The sequence below is a fragment of the Artemia franciscana genome, chromosome 13 (genome assembly GCF_032884065.1).
Source record: "Artemia franciscana chromosome 13, ASM3288406v1, whole genome shotgun sequence".
Lineage (NCBI taxonomy): Eukaryota > Metazoa > Arthropoda > Branchiopoda > Anostraca > Artemiidae > Artemia > Artemia franciscana.
This window is the reverse complement of record NC_088875.1, coordinates 12227835-12233888: the sequence shown is the minus strand read 5'-3', so window position 1 is coordinate 12233888 and position 6054 is coordinate 12227835. Positions and strand designations below refer to the sequence as shown.

General features: G+C 35.4%; 1 protein-coding gene across 1 annotated transcript in view; it reads left to right on the top strand.

Annotated features, from left to right (window-relative positions):
- Positions 1-440: 440 nt before the first annotated feature.
- The window catches only part of LOC136034529 (uncharacterized), a 44158-nt gene continuing 38544 nt past the window's right edge, over positions 441-6054 (top strand). The window contains exon 1 of the mRNA XM_065715758.1: positions 441-526. The gene's annotated coding sequence lies outside the window, so the exon portion shown is untranslated. The remainder of the gene's footprint in view (positions 527-6054) is intronic.

Sequence of the window (6054 nt, the reverse complement as noted above, 5' to 3'; positions counted from 1 at the left end):
TATATAATCTGGGTTTTATAGTTGCACATTAGGGAGGGTTGGAGTTAAAGTAACGTCAACCGATTTTAGGAATGTCACAAGTATTTTTAAAATACTATAGCATTCCTGGAAAAGTTTCACTTTATCCTCTAACCCCAACCCCCTGATGCGCAAATATAGTCCAAATTATATATTTCTCATGCATTTTTTTTTCAAATTGATACATGTAAATTACAAAAAAATGAATAGGCATGACGGAAGAGATCCAAATCTTTTGCCATCCATCTCCCCCTCCCCTATGAACCTTAGCTAGTCACGTCTCTGCTTCTAAAGGCAGTATTGAAATATTGTCCATCATTTCTGTCTAGCGAGTACCGTTCTTGATCATTGACCAACACGAGCATAGACTAAACGGAATTGCCGGAAACCTCTTTTCTCAAGAGTCAACGCGCAGGCTGTTGAAAAGAGACGCCAAATTTTGCCGACGCCAAATAAAATTCTCAGTTATAAAGACAATTGCACCAAATAAGATTGCCACTTATTGACGGTAAGTTGATAGCAATCAATTTAGGGGCAGTTATATGCATATAAATTAATTTTAGTTAAAAATAAGTCCCATACAGGCTATGTTTTTTTATTGTTAGAATTGTATCTGCGAGTTTGTTTCGCTTCCAGCTAAACTTACTCTAAAATTTAAATATACCTAACTATGTTTTTTTTTTTGCTTGGAATAAAAGCAGTTCCATTAGAATCTTAATTTTAGGCACTTTTCAAATATTATATTTCCGTTTCTATTCTTCCTAATGACCCTCCTCCTGAGGGTCCCATTTATAGCCTCAGGATATGTAAAAAACTAAAAGACAAACACTAGTTCTTAACTTACTACATGATGCATGTTTCTATTAAGATTAGTATGCTTCCTTCCAATACTTTTAACATTCCGAATAATTATTGAATGATATTCTACCCAATAATTCTGCTGAAATCACATAGACGAAAATTGATTTCATCAAGCTAAAAGTTGAACTACCCGTTATACGACGCATTAAGACAAAAAAAATATATTAAGAGGGCCCTCTATGTGGGGTATATTGTCAAAAATACGAATATGATGTTTTAAAAAGAGCATAAGGTACTTGTCTGTTATAGCGCCGACCCCTCAAGAAGTGAAGTTAGGTTAATCCTAATTAAATTTACCTGATAACTATAAAAATATAATACTTAAAAGCAAATTTGGCTATATATTTGCACATTAGGGGGGTGGGGTAAAGTATAGCGGGTTTGGATACAAAATGTCTAACTTCACACTGTCCAAATGCCTCACCCCTGCCTAATGTGCAAATATATGGCCCAAGTTGTATATTTTCCATCTATTCTGTCGCTTCTCTTTGTTTTGTCTCACGTTAAGCTGAAGGAAACCAAAGAAAGAAATCGGTTCTACAGTGCGTCAATGGATGGACAACTTGAGTGGTTGGCGTTATAACAGACAAGTATCGACCATAAAATAAGGATTCTAAGGGTGCTGCTTTTTGTTGTTAAGATGTTTGCTTCTGAGAAGTCCTAATCTAGAATGGTGCCTTCTGTTATGGCACAAACCTAGTTATGCGCTGAAAGCTTAATTGATATTGTTTCTAGAACGTCATTGCGCACCGTTTATCACATAATAGCATGTGACACTTCGCCTCTGGTTCCCCCTCCTGTGCCACCGAGCCTATTTAAAGTTTTAATGCCGTGTCACTAGGTCATTATTCGATGTACACAATTTGTCGTCTAGACCCTTAGTCTAGAGATCTGCAGGTTAACTGTATTTATGAAACTCCTGGACATGGCGAAAGGGTTCTGAAGCATCCCCCCCCAACTGTTCGAGAGCCCGGAAAAATTTTAAAGAAAAATCAGAACAATCTTTGACAAAAAGCATTTTTGAAGATTAAAGTGTCCTTTTTAGAGAACCTCTTTTTTTGTTGAAACCCTTCAATCCCATTCAATTTACCAGTGCCTAAGGGGGGGGGGTACCAAACCCCGAAAATTGATTTAACAGACTACTAAAAAAATTGGATAAAAAAAATCAATCAACATTTTCTGATTATAGTTTCTCCATTTAATTATGCTAATTTTGGTCTCCTCTACGGTTGTTAAAACTCTTTTAAATTATATGATACAGAAAATAAGTTTTTCTCTCTATGGACAGGGATCTAAAACTCCATTCTAATGGAGTCTTTGTCATTTTCATGTTATCATCCTGAGTACTGAAATAAACTCCTAAGGACCCCTGGGTTGAAAGTGATAATTGGTTGGCCCAGTTGCGTCAATTCGCTAATATTTTTGGTTTAGGGGCAAAATACATTCGTCAAAATCTAAACGGCAAGAGCAAATTCATATTTTTTTTTAGTTTGCTTATAAAAATACGAAAAGGTATTTTGCAATGAAAATATCCTAGAAAATGCGTTTTACAAAATCTAGGGGTGAAAAAAAAATAATACCAAATCCCCCAATTAACACCATTGATTAGGCCGCCAAGCAGATTTTCCAAGAGCTTCGTTTATTTAATGAAAGGTAAACCTTTAAGAGCTTTATATTTTACAAGAAAAACAAATCATTGAATCGAGCATCATGTTATGATCTAATGGTTACTCGCTTAATGGCATTCCTTATGGACGTCTAACAATTCGTGTGAATAATTATCCGCAAGATTATTTGCAGGCTATTGTTGGAAAAAATATTGCTCGTGAAGCACTTCTTCACTCTAGCTCTAAGACCCGAGGTCTATAGCAGGGTTGCCAACCTGCACACTTTTCGTATGAAATGCACTCTTTTTTTTACCTAACAGGGGGAAGCAGAAGTGTGAAAACCACTCTTTTTGGGTGCCAGTTTTCGTTCACATAAAACGCCAGTAGTTGGCATATTCGTCAAAAGTGCATTTAAACTGAAGGAACAAGGTTGCCAACTTGTTCTTTTTTCGAGTGAAATATTCCCTTTTTACTTCACAGGGGGTGAGGAAGTGGTGATGCGCAAATTTTTTCTCTTGCACTCTTTTTGAGCAAAAACTGCTCCTTTTTGGCCTAGATTTGCACTAGCATTAGACGTTGGCAGTTGGCAACCCTAGTTTGTAGTGTTTTTTATTATCAGTTGTAATTAGAAGCTTTCTGAATCTAATTCAATTAATTTACTTTGATGGGCAGAAAAAAATAAATCGACGTAAAAAAAGATCAGAGCTTGAAGTCAACTTTGTTTAATATTAAATAAAAAAACAAGTTTTTTTAAATGAAAGTAAGGAGTAACATTAAAACTTAAAACGAACAGAAATTACTCCGTATATGAAAGGCGCTTTTCCTCCTCAACACCTCGCTCTTTACGCTAAAGTTTGACTCTTTCTCTTAACTCTATTTTTAAAACTTCTATTTTGAAAAGCCCCTTTCCTATACGAAGTAATTTCTGCTCGTTTTAAGTTTTAATGTTGCTCCTTACTTTCATTTAAAAAAACTGGTTTTTTTATTTAATTTCTTGACATTTTTGAATTAATCACATGTTTTGATTTTAGTTCTTCGCACATAAATCATTAAAACGAGATTTGCATATTAATTAATTGCAATTAATCGGAAGACTTTGAGAAAAAAAGGAGCGAGGGAGGAGGCCTAGTTGCCCTTCAATTTTTTGACTAGTTAAAAAAGTAACTACAACTTTTAATTTTTTACAAACGTTTTCATTGGTAAAAAATATACGTAAGTTACGAATTAATTTACGTAAAGAACTTCTATATTCGTATGTTTTTATTGCGTGTAGGAGGGGGTTCAATCCTCGTCGATACCTCGCTCTTTACCCTAAAGCTTAAATTTTGTCCCAATTCCTTAAGAATGAGCTCTGAATCACAAAGGCCGTAGAATAAATAGTTGAAATTACTAAAAATACTTTAGCGTAAAGAGTGAGGTATAACGAGGAGGTAAGCCCCTCATATGCGTAATAATTTTTGTTCGTTTTATGTTTTAATGCTGCTCCTTACTTTCAGTAGAAAAAACTTTTCATATTTATTTTTTCATTGTTTTTTTAAATAATGCTAGAAAATCCTGCGCCCTCTTCATTGAAATTCTCTTCCCCCATGACAAGTTTCTCCATGGAAATATCCTCCCACGTAACCCCCCACTCAAATTTCCCCCTAAACAAAAAAATCCCCCTGAAGACGTCTGTACACATCCCAGTAACCATTACTATATGTAAATCCAGGTCAAAGTTTGTAACTTTCAGCCCCTCCCACGGGGACTGCGGGGGAGTAAGTCGTCCCTAAAGACATGGTTATTAGGTTTTTCGACTATGGTGAATAAAATGGCTATCTCAGAATTTTGATTCGGTAATTTTTGGGGAAATGAGCGTGGGAGGGGGCCTAGGTGCCCTCCAGTTTTTTGGTCACTTAAAAAAGGGCACTAGAACTTTTAATTTCCGTTAGAATGAGCTCTCTTGCGACATTGTAGGACCACTCAGTCGATACGATCACCCCTGGAAAAAAAAATTAAACACGCATCCGTGATCTGTCTTCTGGCAAAAAAATGCGAAATTCCACATTTTTGTAGATAGGAGCTTGAAACTTCTACAAGAAGGTTCTCTGATACGCTGAATCTGATGGTGTGATTTTTGTTAAGATTGTATGACTTTTAGGGGGTGTCTCCCTCTATAAAATGAGGCAAATTTTCTCAGGCTCGTAACTTTTGATGGGTGTAACTGATCTTGATGAAACTTATATATTTAAGATCATCCTTAAAATGCAATTCTTTTGATGTAACTATTGGTATCGAAATTCCATTGTTTAGAGTTTCGGTTACTATTGAGCCGGGTCGCTCCTTACTACAGTTCGTTACCACGAACTGTTTGACACAAACTAAAGCTGAATAAACTTTATAGCCGTAACAATTTTTTAGAGATAGGATGGTTATTGTTGATATACTACAATAATAATACAAGTAATTTTATGGATAAAGAACGTATTGGGTTGGAGGCATACCTTTTTAAGTCTTTTAAATCATATTGAGTGTTGGCATGTTTTTTTTTTCTTTTTTATATATAAGCGCTAAGTTTCTCCTGGTGTGTTCCTCTCCGGATGGGAATACCTTCTGCGGCCCTCCTTTAGTTATGAAAATGCCTCTAAAACATCCCAAAACTCCTTCTCTACCCTGAAATATTATGTTTTGATATAACCTAATTGAATGTCAATCTAGGTAAGGTCAATGAACGCATTGTCAATATCTTATAATTGTCTTAATAATGGAAGTAATTACGGGTGATATCACGTCAACCTTTTAACCACAAAAGCTGATAATAGTAGTAGCAATATTCAATCGTATCAGCTAAAATATCAGGTGCGACACAAATATTAGGTGCGACACCCTTTCTGTGCGACACAAATCTGAGCCACGTTTTAATTATTATCCTTTTTGAGATGATAAATTTCACACCATTTTATTTGATTCTCTATCGACACGGCAGACTCGATTTACATAACATATTGACGTATCATGTCGACGTTGTCAAAATTCGTCATGCTTATATAAAATTTTAACATTAACATTTTTGACAAAAAAAAAAATGTTTGTTGTTATCTATACCGACATAGAAATTACAAACTCTAGCGGTAAATCCAAAATTAAGGTGAATTGAAGATATTTTTTTTTTTAATCATGGTTTGTTTGTGCTCCAATTAACTAGACTATCTAGTTAATTACTATTAGAACACTGATTGATATACCCACTGGCCTACAGTGGTTGTAATAACCCGGATCATATGTCTAGTGATGCATTCCCTATGCCTACCTGACACCGAGAAAAGCTTATAGCCACTGATCTGGAAGGGTTGATTGATTAATCAAAAATAATTGAAGTATTAATTTGAAGCTACCGCCAAAACGTTGCATCCAATATGCAAATTTTGGTTGATCAAACGGGCAAAAATCAAACGTTTTTCGGGCAAAAACGGGCAAAAATCAAACGCTTTTCGGGCAAAAACGGGCAAAAATCAAATGTTGACTCTGTTTCGACTTTTGACGCTAACTTAAAAGCAGCTCTGTTGAAAAAGAAGTTTGACATCATCTG